Raw genomic sequence first — 26,275 nt, forward strand, 5'->3', positions numbered from 1 at the left:
TAGGACAGAACAAGATTTCCTACTCTTCAGCATGTGTTGATGACCTCACCTGCTCAAGACTGAGATAAGTCCAGGGATTTTTGTTAGTTTGGTGTTATCTTAATATGCTTCAGTCAAGAGAGAGATTTTTATATTTTCCTTTTCTTGATGGCTTCTGGTGATCATCCATTACTAAACAGAGCACCTTACTGTTTGCTGCATCTGTTAGGATCTAGGCTTTGTCTCTGCCTTTCCTACAGAAGGGCTTCTTAATCCTGACTGTACATTTTAATTACCTGCAGAGGTTAAAAAAATGGGCTCCACCCCTAGAGATTCTGATTCAACTGGTTTGGATCCCAGCTTGCAATTTTAAAATATTCTCCAGCTCTCTGCTCCTGCCCATTCGGCAGATAGCCACAACTTCCGTGCTGTGCCAGCGTCATCCCTGAGACAAGATGGTGAAGGTCGAAATGAATGGATTTGGCCGCATCGGGCGCCTGGTCACCAGGGCTGCTTTTAATTCTGGCAATGTGGACATCATCACCATCAATGACCCCTTCATTGACCTTCACTACATGGTCTACATGTTCCAGTATGATTCCACCCACAGCAAGTTCCACGGCACAGCCAAGGCAGAGAATGGGAAGCTCGTCATCAATGGAAAGGCCGTCACCATCTTCCAGGAGCGAGATCCCGCCAACATCAAGTGGGGTGATGCTGGTGCTGAGTACATGGTGGAGTCCACTGGGGTCTTTGCTACCATGGAGAAGGCTGGGGCTCACTTGAAGGGTGGCACCAAGAAGGTCATCATCTCTGCGCCTTCTGCCGATGCTCCCATGTTTGTGATGGGTGTGAACCATGAAAAGTATAACAACACCCTCAAGATAGTCAGCAACACCTCCTGTACCACCAACTATTTGGCCCGCCTGGCCAAGGTTATCCATGACCACTTCGGCATCATGGAGGGACTCATGACCACCGTCCATGCCATCACTGCCACCCAGAAGACCATGGATGCCCTCCCTGGGAAGCTGTGGCATGATGGCCGAGGGGCTGCCCAGAACATCATCCCTGCTTCTGCTGGCACTGGCAAGGCCACGGGCAAGGTCATCCCTGAGCTCAATCGGAAGCTTACATTGGCATGGCCTTCCACATCCCCACCCCCAACATGTCTGTTGTGGATCTGACCTGCCGCCTGGAGAAACCTGCCAAGTATGATAAGATCAAGAGGGTGGTGAAGCAGGCGTCAGAGGGCCCCCCCTTAAGGGCATTCTAGGCTACACCGAGGACCAGGTTGTCTCCTGCAACTTCAACAGCGACACTCACTCTTCTACCTTCGATGCTAGGGCTGGCATTGTCCTCAATGACCACTTGTCAAGCTCATTTCCTGCTACCACAATGAATTTGACTACAGCAACAGGGTGGTGGACCTCAAGGTCCACATGGCCTCCAAGGAGTAAGGTCTCCGGACCCCCAGCCCCAGCAGGAGCATGAGAGGAACAGAGAGTTTCTCAGCTGCTGAGGAGTCCTTGCCCCACCTTGATCGTCCACCACACTAAGAATCTCCCGACCTCCACACGGTTTCCATCCCTAAGGCCCTGAGGAAGCAGAGGGGCTTAGGGAGCCCTGCCTTGTCCTGTACCATCAATAAAAGTACCCTATACCCCCCCAAAATAAATAAATAATAAAATAAAATATTCTCCAGGTTAGGAGTGAGTGTAACATGCCTCTGGTGTCTAGGAAAATTCTTTGTGAAGGCAGGTAGTCTCCAGGAAATGGCAGATAAATTGAACCACACTGATAAATAGGCTACAGAGGCCAGATGATTTTGAGTGAGGACATGTCTGGACCTATTTCACGGCAAGCATAATGCAGTATCTTACCTACATCATTTGGGGGTAAAATCATAGGGGCCTGAAGGTCTCACCTTAGTTTCATTGTCCCCCTTTGGGTGCTGTGCCTTAATTTCCTCATCAGTAAAATGGAAATAACCAAAGTTTGAGGTCATATTTTTGTTTGAGGCAAAAACCAGTATCAGTAAAGGTTTGCTACAATGAGCTTTGTGTAAAATCATCAAATTGTGGTCATGCAAACACAGATGAGAGTTTGGGAAGTGGAAGCAGCAAAAATGTGTCTGGGGTCCTTGTTTAAGTTGATTGACAGGGCTCCACAATGATGTGGACTTGGAATCTCCTACTAAATCCTAGCATCATGACAGTGTTGCTGAAGAAATGCTACAGCCTCCACTGACTGAGGGTTAAAACAACCACTTCTCTTTTGTGTTAAAAAAAAAGAGGGCTCTGAGGACTGTGTTAAGTCATTTCAGTCATATCTGACTCTTTGAAACCCTATGGACTATAGCCTGCCAGGCTCCTCTATTCTTGGGATTCTCTAGGGAAGAGTACTGGAGTGGGTTGCCATTTCTTTCTCCTGAGGATCTTCCCAACCCAGGTATTGAATCCTCATTTCTTTTTTTTTTAAATATAAATTTATTTATTTTAATTGGAGGCTAATTACTTTACAATATTGTATTGGTTTTGCCATACATTGACATGAATCCACCACAGGTGTACATGTGTTTCTCATCCTGAACCCCCCTTCCACCTCCCTCCCCATCCCATCCCTCTGGGTCATCCCAGTGCACCAGCCCCGAGTACCCTGTATCATGCATCGAACCTAGACTGGCGATTCATTTCACATATGATAATTTACATGTTTCAATGCCATTCTCCCAAACATCCCACCCTCGCCCTCTCTCCCAGAGTCCAGAAGACTGTTCTATACATCTGTGTCTCTTTTGCTGTCTTGCATACAGGGCTATCGTTACCATCTTTCTAAATTCCATATATATGCATTAGTATACTGTATTGGTGTTTTTCTTTCTGTCTTACTTCACACTGTATCAGTTCAGTTCAGTTCAGTCGCTCAGTCATGTCCGACTCTTTGTGACCCCATGAACTGCAGCATGCCAGACCTCCCTGTCCATCACCAACTCCCGGAGTTCACTCAAACCCATGTCCATCGAGTCGGTGATGCCATCCAGCCATCTCATCCTCTGTCGTCCCCTGTTCCTCCTGCCCCCAATCCCTCTCAGCATCAGAGTCTTTTCCAATGAGTCAACTCTTCACATGAGGTGGCCAAAGTATTGGAGTTTCAGCTTTAGCAGCATTCCTTCCAAAGAAAACCCAGGGCTGATCTCCTTTAGAATGGTCTGGTTGGATCTCCTTGCAGTCCAAGAGACTCTCAAGAGTCTTCTCCAACACCACAGTTCAAAAGCATCAATTCTTTGGTGCTCAGCTTTCTTCACAGTACAACTCTTACATACATACATGACCACTGGAAAAGCCATAGGCTCCAGTTTCATCCACCTCATTAGAACTGATTCAAATGCATTCTTTTTAATGGCTGAGTAATATTCCATTATGTATATGTACCACAGCTTTCTAATCCATTCATCTACTGATGGACATCTAGGTCGCTTCCATGTCCTGGCTATTATAAACAGTGCTGCGATGAACATTGGGGTACACGTGTCTCTTTCAATTCTGGTTTCCTTGGTGTGTATGCCCAGCAGTGGGATTGCTGGGTCATATGGCAGTTCTATTTCCAGTTTTTTAAGGAATCTCCACATTGTTATCCATAGTGGCTGTATTAGTTTGCATTCCCACCAACAGTGTAAGAGGGTTCCCTTTTCTCCACACCCTTTCCAGAATTTATTGCTTGTAGACTTTTGGATAACAGCCATTCTGACCAGCATGAAATGGTACCTCATTGTGGTTCTGATTTGCATTTCTCTGATAATGAGTGATGTTGAGCATCTTTTCATGTGTTTGTTAGCCATCTGTATGTCTTCTTTGGAGAAATATCTGTTTAGTTCTTTGGCCCATTTTTTGATTGGGTCATTTACTTTTCTGGAATTGAGCTGCAGGAGTTGCTTGTATATTTTTGAGATTAGTTGTTTGTCAGTTGCTTCATTTGCTATTATTTTCTCCCATTCTGAAGGCTGTCTTTTCACCTTGCTTATAGTTTCCTTCATTGTGCAGAAGCTTTTAATTTTAATTAGGTCCCATTTGTTTATTTTTGCTTTTATTTCCAATATTCTGGGAGGTGGGTCATAGAGGATCCTGCTGTGGTTTATTCCGGAGTGTTTTGCCTATGTTCTCCTCTAGGAGTTTTATAGTTTCTGATCTTACGTTTAGACCTTTAATCCATTTTGAGTTTATCTTTGTGTATGGTGTTAGAAAGTGTTCTAGTTTCATTCTTTTACAAATGGTTGATGAGTTTTCCCAGCACCACTTGTTAAAGAGACTGTCTTTGAACCATCATTTCTTACGTCTCCTGCATTGGCAGGCGTGTTCTTTACCGCTAGCACCACCGGGAAGCCCCTGGGACTGGACCTCTTCCTGAGTCAAGATGTCCTGCTGCTAACCAGGACACCAGTGTGCAGGATGGTGGAGCCCTGCTCTTACCACCAGCACCTTGGGAGCCTAGCATACTCTGCAGGGAGGCCCAAGCTTTTGACACTCACATCAGAAAGAGTGCTTACAATGAGAGTTTAGTTCACAGCTCTGGGCCTGGACCCATGCATGAAGTCGTTACTTCAGATGCTGGTTTCCCAGGATGAACACTTTTCCTCTTCTACTTCCCCACCCCTGCCTATAACTGGAGCCACAGGCCATGTCTGTGCATATGGACTCCCTCCTGCTTCTGTTCCTACCTGGCTCATCCTATGGCTCTCAACCCCAGATTGTGTTCCTGTTTAACTCAGCCTGAATGCCAGTCCAGCAGTCCCATAACCAGGGGAGTAGTTTCATAAGATAGCCACTGAGTATCTGCCATGGTCTAGGATATGGACTTAATAGCCCCTCCTCACATTCAGTCTAAAGTCTTAAATTATACAGAATGCCAGATGGCACTAGTGGTAAAGAACCCACCTGCCCGTGCAGGAGACATAAGAGACACAGGTTTGATCCCTGGATTGGGAAGATCCGCTGGAGGAGGGCATGACAACCCACTCCAGTATTCTTGCCTGGAGAATCCCATGGACAGAGAAGCCTGATCAGCTACAGTCCATGGGGTCACAAAGAGTTGGACACATCTGAAGCAACTAAGCGCACATGCACAGACATGGAAAATAGAAGATTCCCTCTTTTATGATAGTTGTGCTATTAATGATGTACTGAACCCTCTCATCTTGGGATAAATCTCCCCAATATGTTTGGTTTCTCATCACAGTCTATAGTTTCTCTCTCCTCATTTCAGGTTATGGAGGATCAAGCCATGCATTGCTTGCTTGCTTGCTAAGTCGCTTCAGTCATGTCTGACTCTTTGCGACCCTATGGACTGTAACCTACCAGGCTCCTCTGTCCATGGAATTCTCCAGGCAAGAATACTGGAGTGGGTTGCCATGCCCTTCTCTAGGAGACCTTCCTGACCCAGGGATTGAACCTGTACCTGTTATGTCTCCTGCATTGTAGGTGGATTCTTAACTGCTGAGCCACAGAGGAAGCCCCAACCATGCATAGTGTCTTGGTAGACAGGCAATCAAGGACAACTTACTTATGGAAAAAAGGGGGACAGAGTGTTTTGATGAAGTATAACTGTGACAAGTGAATGGGATCTGAAATAAGAACTCTTGTTTCTATCAAAATGGTGGTGTGGGGGTAAAAGGGTGGTGATCCATGTGAACAATGATGGCGGTCAAGTGTACCACTTGAGAAACTTGGATTGCAGCGACAAACAAATCTTCATTTAATGACATCTCAGTTTTCTCACTTATAAAACATGAAAACAAGAGTACTTAACATGTCAGGATGCTGTAAGGGTTAGGATAAATATATGTGAAAAGAACTGTGGCAGGGTTTGGCTTTGGTAAGTAAGCAAGACAGTAAGTGCAAACAGGTGCAAACTTTGAAGAGTCCCTTTCCGAGGCTTAACCATACAGTCCCGAGATCTCTTGAGATAGCTTCTGGGAGCATCGGTTCCTATGGGGCTCTGGAGCAGGCACTCCAAACCCCTTCCCTCAGGTTGGTCTCTATGGAAGCACGCTCTTTGGAGAGTGACCCCTAAGACCCCCAAGAGGGCTCTCTGGCCATATATGCCCAGTTGCACAACCAGAGGCAGGGGCTGCCCTGGATGCTGCCCTAGGGGCTGCCCTCATCCCTTTATATCTATTATTCCTGAAACTAATTGGGCTGTGGAAGTTCAACAGTATCTTCTCCATTATAACAAAATGAGGTTATCCTAAGCAGAGCATTTAGCTCAATGCCTGGTGTGTACTAAACATTTAACAAAGGTTTTATTTTTGTTGTTTTTTAGTTGCTAAGTTGTGTCTGACTCTTTGCGACCCCATGGACTGGTTCACAAGGCTCCTCTTTCCGTGGGACTTCCCAGGCAAGAATATTGGAGTGGGTTGCTTCTTCTTTCTCCAGGGGATCTTCCCCACCCAGGGACTGAATCCGCATCTCCTGCATTGGCCAGTGGATTCTTTACTGCTGAGCCACCAGGAAATAGTTTTAAATCCTAAGCTAGGTTTATGGGTCAAAGGGCTTCCAAATTCCAGAGTCCTTCCTCTAGATTAGGAAGCAAGTGAATATGCTCTGGGTTAGGGCCAATTCATGGAAAGTCTATGCCACCATTATGAATGATATTTATTTATTCATGTATTTATTTATATATTTAGTACATATTTACTGAGCATCACTTATGTGTGTTGCCCTTGCTCAGTACATAATTTTCTGATCTCTGGTGCTTATGAATGGCAGTTGTACACAGAGTGTTTTATCAGGAAAACCCACCTCTGAACATCACTTTCCCATTTGCCTGCTGATAGATCTAGCAAGTTAGAAAGAGCTCTGATCATGGCACCTTTCAAGCCAAGGTATGAAATCTAGAGTTAGTCATCTGTGTATTTTACAGATAAGAAACTGAAGCCTGAGAGGCCTGAGGCCCCAAGTTTGGAACAGTACTTCAGAGGCCATCTGAGGCTAGAATCTGATTCCCTAATTAGTTTAGGAAACAAGGGCCCTTTCCAGCAGACCAGTTGCCTCTGTACAAGGGTGAGATAATTGGTCTTTACATTGTCATTTACACATAGGTGTTCTTTTTTTTCTGAAGAGGTGCCCTTCAAGGTTAAATGAAGTAGCATTTGAATAAGTCTAGAACAGTGGTTTTTAACTCTGACTGTATTAGATCATCTGAAAAGCATTTTTAAAACACTGATTTTGGAGCTCCACCACAGACCAACTAAATAAACATTTGTGGGAGCAGGGGTCTGGGGGCCTCATATTGATTTTTAAAGCTCTCCAGGTGTTTCTAATTAAAAAGCTCCACAGTCTAATATCCAGTCACTCTTATACACAGTCAGTGGTCTAGAGATCAGTGCTTCTGAAATTCTAATGCACATTGCAATTATCTGGGATCTTGTTAAAACTCAGATTCTGATTCAGTAGGTCAAATGGGGCTGCAAAGTTCCCATTTGCAACAAACTCTCAGTTCATGTTAATAATGCCAGTCCCCAGATCACACTTGAAATCACATCCCCAGAAGGTGCTCTGGATTCTGGTCATCCACTGGTCACCAGTTTGTCCAGCCAGAGGCCTGGAAATTGCCTCTCTACTTCACGCACTCATCTGTACCCTATGAGCTCTTGGTCACTAGTTCTTGTCTATGCCAGCCCACTGTTCTCTGTAGCTTGTCAACTTAAAGGCACAATGTGAGAGTTGCAAGTTTTATCTTCAGTAAAAGGAGGACTGCAGTCAGGAGACAGCATCTCACATAGCTCTGAGAAACTGCTCCAAAGAGGCAGAGGAGGAAAGGTCAGTATATATGATTTTTTTGTGAACAGGGAATATGTCAATCAAACACATTATTTTTCCAGAAGGTTTCTATTAGTCTTGTGAAGCCTTCTCTAGTCCTGAGGAACAGTGTCACCATGAAGGATTTTAGTGTTCTAGATAGGAGGAGATGCAAGAATTGGGCTCATAAAAATCAGCTCCTGAGAATATCTAACTATCTGAAGACCTTTCCTGTCAGTTTTCCTGGGGCACAGATTGCCTCATTTCTGCTCCTCACCCTGAACTCCTTCAGGGGATGTTGAAAGTCAGCAGCAACAAATGATTTAATCCTTGTAGAGGTAAATGGCAAGCACGCATGTATGTGTGTTGGTGTGTGTGTGCTTAGTCAGTCATGTCCAACTCTTTGTGACCCCCAAAAACTGTAGTCCACCAGGCTCCTCTGTCCATGGGATTATCCAGGCAAAAATACTGGAGTAGGTTGCCATTTTCTTCTCCAGGGGATCTTCCCAACCCAGGAATTGAACCTGCATCTCTTGAGTCTTCTGCATTGGTAGGTGGATTCTTTAGCACTAGTGCCACCTGGGAAGCCCAAGCACCCATGGCAAGTGCCAATCTGTAGTTGACAAGTTCTTAATTCTTTCTTGGTAGACTGGTCACCATTCTCTTTCACATTCATCTACCGTCACTCCCCATCCTGGCTGTGTTCTCTGATAGACCACCTCCTGATGGGGGTTTTCCATTCCTTCTTAGCTCTGTGTATGCCTTTTTTTACTCTGTAGAAAGCTCTTCCAGTACTTGACCTATCTTGTAAGAGACCACAGAATCCCTGGGCCTCTATCTACACTAGACACATATTACAATTGTCCAGGAACAACATGCCCTACTGGTTCTTTTCTAAGTTCCTAGAGCCCAGCTTAGCACTTATCAGGCTCTTAAATAAAACAGTCCTTGAATTTAAGAAAGAAAATCCCAAATTTGAATGAGCAAAACCAAACAAAGATATCAAATACTCTCCTCATCAAAATGAACATTCTTTCAAGATTATGCATTAGGGTTTAAACATCATCATTGGGGGGGGGGGAAAGTAGCTTAATAGGGGCTCAGGTATGTCCCTGGTGGTTCAGTGATTCAGATTCTGGGCTTCCACGGCCGGGGGGCACAGGTTGGATATCAAAGGGAACTAAGATCAGAAAAAGGACCCCCCCACACACACCCGCAAAAAAAAAAAAAAAAAAAGCTCAAAGCAAGCGAGAGGACAGGAAGGAGAGGATGGGATGCTGGAAGCAGCTTGGAGGTCAGCTTTTAAATCTGGGCTGGTCCCAGCAACGGCGCCCCTCATAGCTCAGTTGGTAAAGAATCTTCTTGCAATGCAGGAGACTCCGGTTGGATTCCTAGGTCAGGAAGATCCCCTGGGGAAGGGATAGGTTACCCACTCCAGGATTCTGGCCTGGAGAGTTCCATGGACTGTATAGTTCATGGGGTCGCAAAGAGTCGGACACGACTGAGTGACCTTCACTTTCTTTTTCTTTCCTCCCAGCAGGGGAAAAGGGAAGAACTCTGGGGCAGGGTGGGGACAGCCCACGGAGAACCTTTCAGGGCCCTGGGGACTGTTAGAAGTGCGCGCAGTAGGCAAGAGTTTCGAAGCTTGAACTAACTTGCTGCGGAGGGAGGCGCCGCGAGCCGCAGCCATTCAGGTTTCAGGTCTTTCCAGCGCCCTTACGGGTAGCTGGTTTGGGGAAGGGGAGGGGAAGGGAGGGCAGGTCCAGAGCAAAGTGGGTGGAGTGGAGGGGGCAGACTGAAGGAAATGAGACAACCTTTTCCTCCCACAGAATCGTGGTCCTCCTGCGTCTGCTGGGGTTACCACGGCCGCCCGTGATCGCCCAGGCCGGGACCCCGTGCCCCCAGGTCTCCACTGGGGTTTCTTTCCGAATCGCCAGTGCCAGCCCAAACCTTGGCCACAGCTTTGTTGCGTCCTCCTCTTAGTGATCGGCTCCTGGTCCCCCGGCTCCGCCCCCAGCACCCGGAGCCAGGACCCCGGAAGTGCGCGTTGGCGGCTCGGGCGAAGGTAAGCGTTGCGGTTGAGCGCGCTCAGGGTGTAGGGGCGCCTGGCATCCCCAGAGGGCCGTGGCCTGCCCTGAACACCCCTGCTTCGGAAACACGTAGAGCACTTCTGACCTGAGAGGGCTGCTTTGTTCCTGACCCCCTGCCCAGGTGTTGTAGCCTGGGTACCCCCAAGGAACTTTGCTTACGGGAGCATGTTTTCTCTCTCTCCTCACTTTCCTGTTGCTTCCTACCCCGCATCCCTGCTTCTTTTTCTGGATCCAAGAACTCTCCGCTTCTTGCCTATGCAGCCTGGCTTCGGAGAGCGAGTTCTTGCCTAATCTCTGCGCCTCTCTCCTCCGCCTCCGGGACCAGGGGCTTAGTTCCCAGCCGGCGACAGTGACTGGCTTTGACCTCGGACCTGCCAGATGCAGCCCTGTCCGAAATTTCCTTGGCTCTAGTAGATCTCGTTTTGTTGTTCAGTGGCTCAGTCGTGTCCGACTCTTTGCGACCCCGGGGACTGCAGCACGCCAGGCTTCCCTGTCCCTGACCTTCACCATCTCCCAGAGCTTGCTCAAACTCATGTCCACCAAGTCAGTGATGCCATCCGACCATCTCGTTCTCTGTTGTCCCCTTCTCCTGCCTTCAATGTTTCCCAGCATCAGGGTCTTTTCCAATGAGTTGGCTCTTCCCATTAGGTGGCCAAAGTATTGGAGCTTCAGCCTCAGTTCTTCCAATGAATATTCTGGGTTGATTTCCTTTAGGATTGACTGGTTTGATCTCCTTGCAGTCCAAAAGAGCCTTCTCCAACACCACAGTTCAAAAACATCATTTCTTCCGTGCTCAGCCTTCTTTATGGTCTGACTCTCACATTCATACATGACTACTGGAAAAACCATAGCTTTGTTTTATGAATGTTTTAAGCCAGCTTTTTCACTCTCCTCTGTCACCCTCATCAAGAGGCTCTTTAGTTCCTCTTCGCTTTCTGCCATAAGGGAGGTGTCATCTGCATATCTGACATTTACCAGACTCCTTTCCAGGAACTCAGTCTATTGCATGCTTTTGGTGGCCCCTGAAATCAAAGTGGATGGGGGAGGGGGTGAAAAGGTAGTTGGTGGTCCCAAAATCCTTAGGGGGGATGCTCTGCTCACGGAGAGAAGTGTAGTCAGCTTCTTGCAGTTCTGACTGGGTTTCCCAAGGATTGGGGTGTGGGGGTAGGGATGAGCACTGAATATGGGATTTGAGGGTGGAGGGTGGAGGTAAGGAGGCTGATTTGGAAGGAGAGGGGAGGAAACCATTTTGTGTTAGCTTGCCATTTGGCTCTTATTAACTACCTGAGTTCTCACATCAAGCCTCTGAGTAGGGACTCCTATCCCTATTTTACAAAAGGGCAAAGTGAGATGCACAGAGGGTGAGTAATGCTGCCAAGGCTATGCAGATGGGAAGGGATCCAGTCAGGATTTGGGAATCAGCTGGTTTGTACCAAGCATCCCCACATCCTGCCCTAGAAAGAGTTCCTCTATCCAGGTTGAGCAGAATACCAACACCTATCCCTAGGTCATACTACATGGGACCAGGCTTTTTACTTTTTGAGCAAATACATCTTGATTCTATTCAAATCCAAATGATTTATTTAGTACCTACTATCCTCACAATTCAGTGGAGAGCACTGAAGTTTCAACTTGAAACCTCACTCTTGTATCTTCTGCCTGTCATCCAGTCTGTCATCAAATATGTAATTCTTCCCCAGAAGAATGACTTGAGTCTCTCTCCCCAAAAGACTGTTAGGCTTGTTGCCTAACCTAAACCCTAGAGTGGGACCACTAGCATTTAAATCCTGCATGGGGCCTTTCTGTAGTTTTCTGTGTCTGGAAAGTAGGGATGGGAGGATTTAAAACAGAGACTGTCAACCAGGGTTTCGGTTTTGTCTCCCAAATGGTATCTGGCAATGTCTGGAAACATTTTTGGCTCTTAACATGGAAGTGTTAGTGTCCTTCCATCCCCAGATGACAGAAGAGATGAGAATCTGCACGTGTTTTACGAGCACCGAGGTAGATCCTGTGCATATTAAAATTTGAGATTCACTGTCTCACAGAATAAAATCTAACCTCAGACATTGGCCTACATGCCTGTTCACATTGGCCTCAATTTACCTTCCCAAATTCATCTCATGACACTTCCTGTATGCACTTTCTATTCCACCCAACTTCCTATTCTTTTGGTATTCTAGGTCTTGACTTTTTGGAACATTCATCTTTCTCCATGGCTGGCAAATTCCTCGTTATTCTTTGGGACCAGATCTCAAGTCCTGTGGTGGGTGAAGCATAATTCAGCCCCTACAGGTGGTTTGGTTTTATCCCTCCCTGCTACCCCATCCCCAGCCATCCTCTCCCATTTTTTCTTTTAATGTATCTCTCTTGTAGAGTTTACTGTGCTTTATAGGGATCTCTTGTTCATCCCCTGACTGGTGTACCTGGAACCTACCACAGTTCTGTCCTCATGCAGGTGGTTAAACTTGCAAGCTTTGGAATCAGGCTGCCTGCATTCAAATTCTAGTTCTGCCACTTTGTGACCTTGAGACATTGACTCAGTCTCTCAAAACCTTATTAACAAGAAGAAATAGTCTGCCTTCTCTGCAGATGAGTGTTATTAACTAGTGGGATAATAATTGTTCATATTAGCACTGAGTGCCAGGACAGGGTTCAGTTTTAGCATTTTATATTTTTACTAATTTAATTTTTATGAGGACCCTATTAAGTTAGTACTGCTGCTGCTACTGCTGCTAAGTCGCTTCAGTCGTGTCCGACTCTGTGCGACCCCATAGACGGCAGCCCACCAGGCTCCCCCATCCCTGGGATTCTCCAGGCAAGAACACTGGAGTGGGTTGCCATTTCCTTCTCCAATGCATGAAAGTGAAAAGTGAAAGTGAAGTCGCTCAGTCGTGTCCAACTAGTATTACCCTATTTTCCAGGCAAAGAAATGGTGTCCCAGGAAGCTAAGCAGTTTGCCCAAAGTCGCACAGCTAATGTAGGCCAGGATTCACCAGACATCTGGACTGTAAAACACATTCTGGTAAAGGGCTTAAACCACATATAGTACGTGCTATATAAACATGAGCTGGATTTGTTGTGTACGTTGATAACAGCCAAAGTCTATTGGGTTTTTCAACTGCTCCACCTTGTGATCTAAGACTGTGCCTTTCTTCTTACAATTCCTGTTCCTTTCCTCTCCATCTTGCCCCTAACCCAGTCTCAGAGGGACAAGACATTGGGGTCAGTCACCTGTCACAGTTCTAGGTCAGCACCAATGAACTTGATGCTAAATGGAGCCTTTTGTGAGCCAGGTCAGGGTCAGAACAGCATTCACTCTTTGAGTACGGGCCCGTGGAATCAGCACACTTGCTGGAGGTGGGAGGTGCTGAGGAGGAGTTAGGAGCTACCTGACTCCAGCTTCTAAGCATTTTGTGTTTTGCATTGTGTATAGCACATCAGTATTGTGTTAAATCAATCAGTGAATGTGGGATGAATGGATGAATGGCACTAGGTGGATCTCCTGCCTATACTTGGTGATTCAGAGTATGCTTTTTCTCCAAGTGTTATATATTAAAGATAAAACTTGTTAAGATAATTGAATGACTTGCACAGAGTTTTTGAGAACCACATTTGGAACCTGTCACTGACCACTTATATGAGTTATGTGTGACCCTGGATACTAGGTTACAGCTGATCACTTTATTAACTTGAGATCCTTTTCCCTGAATGTAGCCCTGCCTTTGAAAGCTGAAAGCTGTACCCCTTCCTTGCTGGTCCATTGGCCACTTGCTGTATAGGCCAGACTGTCTTACACAAACACCTGCACATTTGTGCACTCTGGCTTCTTTCACAGGTGACGCAGACAGTTTTGGTCCCCCTGAGTTTGCTTGTTTTGGCAGGTTGTCCCTCAGACTTTAGTGGAGTGAGGTTGCCTGGTATGTGCAAGGCTTTGAGGTTTTGTTAGGAGGTCACAGAAATATTCTAGTAAGGCTGCTTTTGAGGATGGAGCAGGGTGAGAACTTCCCTGTCCATCAATGTGTTACAGACCACTCAGATTCCTTGTAGCACTTCAGACCGGACTCTTACTGCCTTTGGTAGTAATGCCTCTGGCATTATCCCCTTTCCTGGGTCACCAGATGGCTGATCTGAAAAACATTTCCCTCAAGGGCTAATGACTGGAGTAAAAGGCTCAAGATTTTGGGAGCATCACTTGTATTTTCAATGAGGCATTTATCTAGAAGATTAACTAGCCCAGGAGGGGAATGTCAGGCCCAGCACTATGTTTCCAGGCCTCTGATGTCAAGCTTGGCTGCCATCTTAGGTAGTACCTCTTAACCTCTTCTCCCTCTCAAGTAGGAGCTTGCTGGGTTTGTGGGGACTGGTAATCATGAGTGTGACAGATAGAAAGCTGTATGTACCTGGTCCATAGCTAAAGAAGGGCCTGGCAGATGTACAGGTATGTGGTGACTGGAGGACAAGAGATGGGTCTGGGAGATGGCTCTGACTTTCCAGCAGTTTCTGTTTCTGTATGTTGGGAGACCGTGGAGTGGGCTCAGGTATGCTGAGCTCTTTGAATGGTGTCTCTCCCTTCTGTTTCCTCCTGTGGGAGTGGAACCAGAGCCCAGGGGGAGGGACAGTGTGTCCAGTAAGCAAAGAAACCAGAGTCACAAGGTTGTGCTCAGTGGTTGTAGGTTTGTTTGTTTGTTTGTTTGTTTTTCCTTCAAAGCCCTGGCTAATAAACTGTGCAGATGCCTCTTCCTGAGTCTGGACTTTTGAACATTACCTTTAGAGAAGCCAAAAGTCTGTCTGAATTGATAAGTAATTGCTAAGTTTCTCTGGACTTAGGGAGGAAGAAAGCAAGAGAGAGAGAGACAAGAGAGAGAGCTAGGGCACTCTCTATCAGGTCTGTTTTTTATAAAATCCAGCATGTGACCTAGCAGACCACTGTCATGGCTGACACATTTGCCGGGAATCATGTTCACAGTTGCAGTCCTTTTCTTTGATCCAAAAGTGTTTTGTCAAAACACACCTCGGGGGCTAGGTGCATATGTTTGCTGATTGGACAACTGATATAAGTGCTTCTATAGGTCATTCTCAGATTTCACTAGTTTATTTACCACTTAGTGACACGCCTTTCCCCACAGCATGTAAGAGATACTTCAGATCAGATCAGCTCAGTCGCTCAGTCGTGTCCCACTCTTTGTGACCCCATGAATCGCAGCACGCCAGGCCTCCCTGTCCATCACCAACTCCCGGAGTTCACTCAGACTCAATGTCCATCGAGTCAGCGATGCCATCCAGCCATCTCATCCTCTGTTGTCCCCTTCTCCTCCTGCCCCCAATCCCTCCCAGCATCAGAGTCTTTTCCAATGAGTCAACTCTTCGCATGAGGTGGCCAAAGTACTGGAGTTTCATCTTTAGCATCATTCCTTCCAAAGAAATCCCAGGGCTGATCTCCTTCAGGATGGACTGGTTGGATCTCCTTGCAGTCCAAGGGACTCTCAAGAGTCTTCTCCAACACCACAGTTCAAAAGCATCAATTCTTCGGTGCTCAGCCTTCTTCACAGTCCAACTCTCACATCCATACATGACCATAGGAAAAACCATAGCCTTGACCAGACGGACCTTTGTTGGCAAAGTAATGTCTCTGCTTTTCAATATGCTATCTAAGTTGGTCGTAACTTTCCTTCCAAGGAGTAAGCATCTTTTAATTTCATGGCTGCAGTCACCATCTGCAGTGATTTTGGAGGCCAGAAAAATAAAGTCTGACACTGTTTCCACTGTTTCCCCATCTATTTGCCATGAATTGATGGGACCAGATGCCATGATCTTCGTTTTCTGAATGTTGAGCTTTAAGCCAACTTTTTCACTCTCCACTTTCACTTTCATCAAGAGGCTTTTGAGTTCCTCTTCACTTTCTGCCATAAGGGTGGTGTCATCTGCATATCTGAGGTTATTGATATTTCTCCCCGCAATCTTGATTCCAGCTTGTGTTTCTTCCAGTCCAGCGTTTCTCATGAAGCACTCTGCATAGAAGCTAAATAAGCAGGGTGACAATATACAGCCTTGATGTACTCCTTTTCCTATTTGGAACCAGTCTGTTGTTCCATGTCCAGTTCTAACTGTTGCTTCCTGACATGCATACCAGTTTCTCAAGAGGCAGATCAGGTGGTCTGGTATTCCCATCTCTTGAAGAATTTTCCACAGTTTATTGTGATCCACACAGTCAAAGGCTTTGGCATAGTCAATAAAGCAGAAATAGATGTTTTTCTGAAACTCTCTTGCTTTTTCCATGATCCAGCGGATGTTGGCAATTTGATCTCTGGTTCCTCTGCCTTTTCTAAAACCAGCTTGAACATCTGGAAGTTCACGGTTCACATATTGCTGAAGCCTGGCTTGAAGAATTTTGAGCATTACTTTACTAGCGTGTGAGGTGAGTGCAATTGTGCGGTAGTTTGAGCATTCTTTGGCATTGCCTTTCTTTGGGATTGAAATGAAAACTGACCTTTTCTAGTCCTGTGGCCACTGCTGAGTTTTCCAAATGTGCTGGCATATTGAGTGCAGCACTTTCACAGCATCATCTTTCAGTATTTGGAATAGCTCAATTGGAATTCCATCACCTCCACTAGCTTTGTTCATAATGATGCTTTCTAAGGCCCACTTGACTTCACATTCCAGGATGTCTGGCTCTAGGTGAGTGATCACACCATCGTGATTATCTTGGTCATGAAGATCTTTTTTGTACAATTCTTCTGTGTATTCTTGCCACCTCTTCTTAATATCTTCTGCTTCTGTTAGGTCCATGCCATTTCTTTCCTTTATCGAGCCCATCTTTGCATGAAATGTTCCTTTGGTATCTCTGATTTTCTTGAAGAGATCTCTAGTCTTTCCCATTCTGTTGTTTTCCTCTATTTCTTTGCATTGATCGCTGAAGAAGGCTTTCTTATCTCTCCTTGCTATTCTTTGGAACTCTGCATTCAGATGTTTATATCTTTCCTTTTCTCCTTTGCTTTTTGCTTCTCTCCTTTTCACAGCTATTTGTAAGGCCTCCCCAGACAGCCATTTTGCTTTTTTGCATTTCTTTTTCATGGGAATGGTCTTGATCCCTGTCTCCTGTACAATGTCACGGACCTCATTCCATAGTTCATCAGGCACTCTATCTATCAGATCTAGGCCCTTACATCTATTTCTCACTTCCACTGTATAATCATAAGGGATTTGATTTAGGTCATACCTGAATGGTCTAGTGGTTTTCCCTACTTTCTTCAATTTAAGTCTGAATTTGGCAATAAGGAGTTCATGGTCTGAGCCACAGTCAGCTCCTGGTCTTGTTTTTGCTGACTGTATAGAGCTTCTCCATCTTTGGCTGCAAAGAATATAATCAATCTGATTTCAGTGTTGACCATCTGGTGATGTCCATGTATAGAGTCTTCTCTTGTGTTGTTGGAAGAGGATGTTTGTTATGACCAGTGCATTTTCTTGGCAAAACTCTATTAGTCTTTGCCCTGCTTCATTCCGTATTCCAAGGCCAAATTTGCCTGTCACTCCAGGTGCCTCCCGACCTCCTACTTTTGCATTCCAGTCCCCTATAATGAAAAGGACATCTTTTTTGGGTGTTAGTTCTAAAAGGTCTTGTAGGTCTTCATAGAACCGTTCAACTTCAGCTTCTTCAGCGTTACTGGTTGGGGCATAGACTTGGATTACTGTGATATTGAATTGTTTGCCCTGGAAACGAACAGAGATCATTCTGTCGTTTTTGAGATTGCATCCAAGTACTGCATTTCGGACTCTTTTGTTGACCATGATGGCTACTCCATTTCTTCTGAGGGATTCCTGCCTGCAGTAGTAGATATAATGGTCATCTGAGTTAAATTCACCCATTCCAGTCCATTTCAGTTCGCTGATTCCTAGAATGTTGACATTCATTCTTGCCATCTCCTGTTTGACCACTTCCAATTTGCCTTGATTCATGGACCTGACATTCCAGGTTCCTATGCAATATTGCTCTTTACAGCATCGGACCTTGCTTCTATCACCAGTCACATCCACAGCTGGGTATTCTTTTTGCTTTGGCTCCATCCCTTCATTCTTTCTGGAGTTATTTCTCCACTGATCTCCAGTAGCATATTGGGCACCTACTGACCTGGGGAGTTCCTCTTTCAATATCCTATCATTTTGCCTTTTCATTCTGTTCATGGGGTTCTCAAGGCAAGAATACTGAAGTGGTTTGCCATTCCCTTCTCCAGTGGACCACATTCTGTCAGATCTCTCCACCATGACCCGCCCATCTTGGGTTGCCCCACGGGCATGGCTTAGTTTCATTGAGTTAGACAAGGCTGTGGTCCTAGTGTGATTAGATTGACTAGTTTTCTGTGAGTATGGTTTCAGTGTGTTTGCACTCTGATGCCCTCTTGCAACACCTACCGTCTTACTTGGGTTTCTCTTACCTTTGTGTGGGGTATCTCTTCACGGCTGCTCCAGCAAAGTGCAGCCGCTGCTCCCTACCTTGGATCAGGGGTATCTCCTCACCACCGCCCCTTCTGACCTTGAACATGAAATAGCTCCTCTAGGCCCTCCTGCGCCCACGCAGCCACCGCTCCTGCCTCTTGAGAAATCGAGGGCTTTAATGTCCGCCACTCCAAATCTTTGTTGTGATGAGACAGAACCAAGGAGCATACACTCGCCTGACAAACCCATGTGCTGGGGCTCAAACCCAGCCAAAACCCACAGTACCATCACAGAAAGAATTCAGTGAGAGACAAAGTGATAGGTAAGAAGTGGATTTATTCAGAATCAGAGAGAAGTACACTCCACAGATAGAGTGTGGGCCATTGCAGAGGGCGAGTGATACTCACTAAGAGATACTTAGTGAGTGATAAACAGTAAACGAATGCACTAGCATGAAAGTCACATCTTCAACCTCAATATGTTCATGCCCTGAATGGGGAGATAGACAGGAAAACCAGCACAGCACAGTGGAGTAGTTCTGTGACAGAGAAAATACAGATGCAGAGGAAGACTCAGTCTAGCCAGGGGTCAGGGAATGGAGGCCAAGGAAAAGGAAGTCTCTTTGTGGAACATTCTTCCTTCGTGGAAAGTGGTCCCATAGGCGGTTCCTAGTGGTCAGTTGCAATACGAGCACCTGGGAGTTGGTGCCAGAACCCGTGTTAAAGGTTTTATATCCCTTCATTGTGTTGATGCTTGTAACTATCCTCTGAGGCCAATATTAGAGGAGGAATCAAAATCCCACCCTTAGCTAAAAGGCAGATCTGGCATTGGATCCAGGCCCCTGGACTCTGAGCCCTTCACCGTTGCTCCAGACAGTGTCAGGATGGTCATATTATCATCAAAGCCAATTCGAAAACCTAATTTTCAAAAAAGAAAGTACAGGTGTGTGGGTTCTTGTTGTCTGGGTGGGAGTAGCCCTTTCCTCTATGTTTTTCCCCCTTTCCCTCTCCCTTGCCTGATATCTGAGGCCTGACTTGTGAGAACTTAGAAGCAGTTAGATGCTCTTTGCTCTGGGGATCAGTGCCTCTTTTTTCTACCTCATACCTCCTCTTTCATCACCTAGGCATATTGCACTTTTTTCTCCAAGGTGAGAGGAGGTGGAAATGCTGCTCCGTAGACAAGTAACCATCGGGTTTTGAATAAAAGAAAGCTTTCTTAAAAAAACAAAACAAAACCCTGCAGTAGTTTAAGCCTTTCCACTTTGCCCTGTGCCCTCCTGGCTGTATCACTCGGATGGTTAATAGTAGGAGGAAACTGACTTCAGGGGGCCTTGTTTCTACACAGGGACCCTTGATCAAAAGGGCTGCCAAAACTTGCCTTGCCCTAAGGACCTACACAAATCGCGAATATGGCTGACTTGTCTTTTTGCTTGCTCATATTGGCAAGACAGGCCACAGCAGCCCATGATAAAGGGCTGTAAGGGCCTCTTATTGGAAGACACAGGCACTGTTTTCCTTAAGTGCCTATCCTGTGTTCCACTAGGCTGAGCACACTTTGAGGACCTCATGAAAATACAGAAAACAATGACTTGGACGTGTTAGAGTCTGGAAAAGACACTCATGAAAGTGAAGAGTGTGCCTGTAGACAGCCTTGTATGCTCACAGAGATAGCTTGGTGGCCTTGGTTTGCCTGCTTAGCTCAAATTGTCAGTGTTTGGGCTTTCCCAGGTGGCTCAGTGGTAAAGAACCTGCCTGCCAACTCGAGTTCAGTCCCGTGGGTTGGGAAGATTCCCTGGAGAAGGAAATGGCAACCCACTCCAGTATTCTTGCCTGAAGAATCCCATGGACAGAGGAGTCTGACAGCCTACAGTCCACGGGGTCACAAGAGTTGGACCCAACTGAGCACACATGCTGCACGCCAGCGTTTACTGACACCCTCACATCCCAGACATCGTTCTAGGCCCTGGGGTTGTAGACATGAACAAGATGTTCTTCCTGCCCGCCAGGCTTCTTTGCCCATGGAATTTTCCAGGCAAGAATACTGGAGTGGAGTGCCATTTCTTATTCCAGGGGATTTTCTCAACCTAGGAATTGAAACTGTGTCTCTTGCATCTCCTGCACTGGCAGCTGGATTCTTTACCACTAGCGCCATGTGGGAAGCCCCAATGTAGTGTTACATTATTACATTACTATCCTGTATCGTAGTAGCATTACTACATTACTGTCTTGTAGTATTACTATGCTATGCATCTCTCTCATTAAAGTACATTTCTGAAAGCAAGACACGTGTGCTTGTGCATACTGAATTGCTAAGTCATGTCTGACTCTTTACGTCCCTATGGAATGCAGCCCACCAGGCTCCTCTGTCCATGGGATTTCCCAGGCAAGAATACTAGAGTGGGTTGCATTTCCTTCTTCAGGGGATCTCCCCAACCCAGGGATCAGACCTGCATCTTCTGCATTGGCAGGCAAATTCTTTACCACTGCACCACTGGGGAAGCCTAAAACATGTCTTACGGATTCCTAAATCACTAGAGCCCACCCTGAGTTCTTGCATTTTGGTAGATGTTCAATCAATGACTGTTGCAACCACTGAAAAATTCAGTGCTAGAGGTAATCACTAACACTTTGGGCATCCAGAGGAGGACCAGCTAAACTCAACTTGGACAGCAGATGGGTCCAAGAGCATCTAAGAGGCTGAAGGGGAGGCATCTAGGCTTACAGAAGGGCATCACTGGCAGAGGAATCAGAGAGAAATACAGCATGACTAAGTAAGCGGGCATGGTGTGCTCTAAGAACAAAAGAGAGATAGGTGTGGTTGGAGAGAGGGAGGCAGATCTCTAAATGGGCAAAGTGGCACACCAGGAAAAGCCTTGTTAAAGAATTGGAATTTTATTCTGAAGACACTGGGGAACTACTGTAGGATTTCACACAGGAGAAACTAGATCAGAGTTTCACTGTAAAAACAGACCCCTCAGTTAGTAGATATTGGAAAGGAATAAGACAGGTGGCAGGAAGACCAGGTAGGACACCATTGCAGTTTAGAGAGTAGAAAAGGCCCAGGGTTTGGAGTCAGACAGACCTCAGTCTACATATCAGTCTCACAACATCTTTGTGTAACTTAGGCTATTATTAAGTGCCTCTGAGCTTCTGTTTTTCTCATCTGAAAACAGGGATGGATGATCCTCTCCATCAAGGATAGATGGCTCTCAAGACTATGGATGATGAAGTATGTAAAGTGTCTGCTACAGTAATCGATCAACATTTGGCATGTGAAAATGGTGGTGAATATTAGTTTTTAATATTATTGTTATTAATCCAGGTGGAAAATAAAATGAGTTTCTAAGACACTAGTAATAGGAGCAGAGAATTGGGCTCAACTCAGGACATATTTTGGCAATAAAGTTGACACAATTTGGTGACTCATCCATGCTGTGGAGTTTGAGGGTGGGGGCAAGAGTCTGGGATGACTGGGATTTTAACCTGAGCAGCAAGAGTAAGGACAGTGGGGCCATTCGTTAGGAGAGTTATAGAGGAGGAGCATTTGCAGAAAAAGATGATGAGCTCAATTTCAGACAAACTGAACTTGAAGCATTTTAGGGACAGCTAAGGACTTCCCAGGTGGCTCAGGGGCAAAGAATTCACCTACCAATGCAGGTCACAGAGTACTGGGCTGGGCTCCATCTGTTATACACCAGCTTCCTGGTAGTTGTGTTTTTTTGCATTTGTTGTGCTTAGTTGCTCAGTCATGTCTGACTGTTTTTGACCCCATAGATTTGCGTACCAGACGCCTCTTTCCATTGAATTTTCCAGGCAAAAATACTGGAATGGGTTGGCATTTCCTCCTCCAGGGGATATTCCTGACTCAGAGATCGAACATGCATCTCTCATGACTTCTGTATTGGCAGGTGGATTCTTTACCACTGAGCCATCTGGCAAGCCTCTATTTTGTATATTATAGCTACTCTCTCAATTTGTCCTACCCTTTCCTTCCCCTACTGTGATCACCAGACCATTCTCTATGTCTGTGTCTCCATTCAGTTCAGTCCAGTCGCTCAGTCATGTCCGATCTTCATGACCCCCATGGACCACAGCACACCAGGCCTCCCTGTCCATCACCAACCCCCAGAGTTTACTCAAACTCATCTCCATGGAGTCAGTGATGCCATCCAACCATCTCATCCTCTGTCATCCCCTTCTCCTCCTGCCTTCAATCTTTCCCAGCATCAGGGTCTTTTCTAATGAGTCAGCTCTTCACATCAGGTGGCCAAAGTATTGGAGTTTCAGCTTCATTATCAATCCTTCCAATGAACACTCAGGACTGATATCCTTTAGGATGGATCTCCTTGCTGTCCAAGGGACTTTCAAGAGTCTTCTCCAACACCATAGTTCAAAAGCATCAATTCTCAGTGCTCAGCTTTCTTTATAGTCCAACTCTCACATCCATACATGACTACTGGAAAAACCAAAGCCTTGACTAGATGGACCTTTGTTGGGAGAGTAATGTCTCTGCTTTTTTATATGCTGTCTAGGTTGGTCATAACTTTCCTTCCAAGGAGTAAACGTCTTTTAATTTTATGGCTGCAGTCACCAAGTGCAGTGATTTTGGAGCCCCGAAAAATAAAGTCAGCCATTCTTTCCACTATTTCCCCATCTATTTGTCATAAAGTGATGGGACCGGATGTCATGATCTTAGTTTTCTGAATGTTGAGCTTTAAGCCAACTTTTTCACTCTCCTCTTTCACTTTCATCAAGACGCTCTTTAGTTCTTCTTCACTTTCTGCCATAAGGGTGGTGTCATCTGCATATCTGAGGTTATTGATACTTCTCCCAGCAATCTTGATTCCAGCTTGTGTTTCATCCAGCCCAGCGTTTCTCATGATGTACTCTGCATATAAGTTAAATAAACAGGGTGACAATATACAGCCTTGACGTACTCCTTTCCTATTTGGAACCAGTCTGTTGTTCCATGTCCAATTCTAACTGTTGCTTCCTGACGTGCATACAGATTTCTCAAGAGGCAGGTCAGGTGATCTAGCATTCCCATCTCTTTCAGAATTTTCCACACTTTGTTGTGATCAACACAGGCAAAGTCTTTGGCATAGTCAATAAAGCAGAAATAGATGTTTTTCTGGAACTCTCTTGTTTTTTCGATGATCCAGCAGATGTTGGCAATTGGATCTCTGGTTCCTCTGCCTTTTCTAAAACCAGCTTGAACATCTGGAAGTTCACGGTTCATGTATTGCTGAAGCCTGGCTTGGAGAATTTTGAGCATTACTTTACTAGTGAGTGAGATGAGTGCAATTGTGTGGCAGTTTGAGCATTCTTTGGCATTGCCTTTCTTTGGGATTGGAATGAAAACTGACCTTTTCCAGTCCTGTGGCCACTGCTGAGTTTTCCAAATTTGCTGGCATATTGAGTGCAGCACTTTCACAGCATCATCTTTTAGGATTGGAAATAGCTCAACTGGAATTTCATCACCTCCACTACCTTTGTTCATAGTGATGCTTCCTAAGGCCCACTTGACTTCAATTCCAGGATGTTTGGCTCTAGGTGAGTGATCACATCATCGTGATTATCTGGGTCGTGAAGATCTTTTTTGTACAGTTCTTCTGTGTATTCTTACCACCTCTTCTTAATATCTTCTGCTTCTGTTAGGTCCATACCATTTCTGGCCTTTATTGAGCCCATCTTTGCATGAAATGTCCCCTTGGTATCTCTAATTTTCTTGAAGAGATCTTTAGTCTTTCCCATTCTTTTGTTTTCCTCAATTTCTTTGCACTAATCACTGAGGGAAGGCTTTCTTATCTCTCCTTGCTATTCTTTGGAACTCTGCATTCAAATGAGTATATCTTTCCTTTTCTCTTTGCTTTTTGCTTCTCTTCTTTTCACAGCTATTTGTAAGGCCTCCTCAGACAGCCATTTTGCTTTTTTGCATTTCTTTTTCTTGGGCATGGTCTTGTACATGTCTCCTGTACAATGTCACGAAGCTCCGTCCATAGTTCATCAGGCACTCTATCCATCAGATCTAGTCCCTTAAATGTATTTCTCACTTACTGTATAATCGTAAGGAATTTGATTTACATCATACTGAGTGACTTCACTTTGACTTTTCACTTTCATGCATTGGAGAAGGAAATGGCAACCCACTCCACTGTTCTTGCCTAGAGAATCCCAGGGATGGGGGAGCCTGGTGGGCTGCCGTCTCTGGGGTCGCACAGAGTCGGACACGACTGAAGCGACTTAGCAGCAGCAGCAGCAGCAGCATACCTGAATGGTCTAGTGATTTTCCCTACTTTCTTCAATTTAAGTCTGAATTTAGCAATACGGAGTTTATGACCTGAGCCACAGTCAGCTCCCAGTCTTGTTTTTGCTGATTGTATGGAGCTTCTCCATCTTTGGCTGAAAAGAATATAATCAATCTGAATTTCGTGTTGGCAATCTAGTGATGTCCATGTGTAGAGTCTTCTCTTGCATTATTGGAAGAAGGTGTTTGCTATGACCAGTGCATTCTCTTGGCATAACTCTGTTAGCCTTTGCCCTGCTCCATTCTGTACTCCAAGGCCAAATTTACCTGTTACTCCAGGTGTTTCTTGACTTCCTACTTTTGAGTTCCAGTCCCCTATAATGAAAAGGACATCTGTTTTGGGTGTTAATTCTAGAAGGTCTTGTAGGTCTTCATAGAACCGTTCAAATTCAGCTCTTCAGCATTACTGGTCGGGGCATAGGCTTGGATTACTGTGATATTGAATGGTTTGCCTTGGAAATGAACAGAGATCATTCTGTTGTTTTTGAGATTGCATCCAAGTACTCCATTTCAGATTCTTTTGTTGACTATGATGGCTACTCTACTTCTTCTAAGAGATTCTTGCCCACAGTAGTAGATATAATGGTCATCTGAGTTAAATTCACCCATTCCAGTCCATTTTAGTTCGCTGATTCCTAAATTGTGGACGTTCACTCTTGCCATCTCCTGTTTGACCACTTCTAGTTTGCCTTGATTCATGGACCTAACATTCCAGGTTCCTATGCAATATTGCTCTTTACAGCATCAGACCTTACTTCTATCACCAGTCACATCCACAACTGGGTGTTGTTTTTGCTTTGGCTCCATCTCTTCATTCTTTCTGGAATTATTTCTCCACTGATCTCCAGTAGCATATTGGGCACCTACTGACCTGGAGAGTTCATCTTTCAGTGTCCTATCTTTTTGCCTTTTCATACTGTTCATGGGTTTCTCAAGGCAAGAATACTGAAGTGGCTTGCCATTCCTTTCTCCAGTGGGCCACATTTTGTCAGAACTCTCCACCAAGACCCGTCCATCTTGGGTGGCCCTACATAGCATGGCTTAGTTTCATTGAGTTAGACAAGGTTGTGGTCTGTGTGATCAGATTGGTTAGTTTTCTGTGATTGTGTCTCCATTACTTGTCTGTAAATAGGTTCTTTTTTTTTTTTTTTTACCAACTTTTTTATTTTTTTATTTTATTTTTAAACTTTACATAATTGTATTAGTTTTGCCAAATATCAAAATGAATCCACAACAGGTATACATGTGTTCCCCATCCTGAACCCTCCTCCCTCCTCCCTCCCCATTCCATCCCTCTGGGTCGTCCCAGTGCACCAGCCCCAAACATCCAGTATCGTGCATCGAACCTGGACTGGCAACTCGTTTCACACATGATATTTTACATGTTTCAATGACATTCTCCCAAATCTTCCCACCCTCTCCCTCTCTCACAGAGTCCATAAGACTGTTCTATACATCAGTGTCTCTTTTGCTGTCTTGTACACAGGGTTATTGTTACCATCTTTCTAAATTCCATATATATGCGTTAGTATACTGTATTGGCGTTTTTCTTTCTGGCTTACTTCACTCTGGATAATAGGCTCCAGTTTCATCCACCTCATTAGAACTGATTCAAATGTATTCTTTTTAATGGCTGAGTAATACTCCATTGTGTATATGTACCACAGCTTTCTT

The 26,275-nt window shown here is 45.2% G+C and overlaps 1 protein-coding gene and 1 pseudogene across 2 annotated transcripts in view; both read left to right on the plus strand.

Annotated features, from left to right (window-relative positions):
• Positions 1–434: 434 nt before the first annotated feature.
• Positions 435–1,439, plus strand: LOC129622416 (glyceraldehyde-3-phosphate dehydrogenase-like; annotated as a pseudogene).
• Positions 1,440–9,577: 8,138 nt separating this feature from the next.
• EVA1A (eva-1 homolog A, regulator of programmed cell death) overlaps positions 9,578–26,275 on the plus strand; it is an 85,136-nt gene continuing 68,438 nt past the window's right edge. For both annotated transcript variants that reach the window (XR_008700371.1, XM_055540227.1), the window contains exon 1: positions 9,578–9,840. The gene's annotated coding sequence lies outside the window, so the exon portion shown is untranslated. The remainder of the gene's footprint in view (positions 9,841–26,275) is intronic.

Source organism: Bubalus kerabau, chromosome 11, assembly GCF_029407905.1.
Source record: "Bubalus kerabau isolate K-KA32 ecotype Philippines breed swamp buffalo chromosome 11, PCC_UOA_SB_1v2, whole genome shotgun sequence".
In the NCBI taxonomy this organism is placed as follows: Eukaryota; Metazoa; Chordata; class Mammalia; order Artiodactyla; family Bovidae; genus Bubalus; species Bubalus kerabau.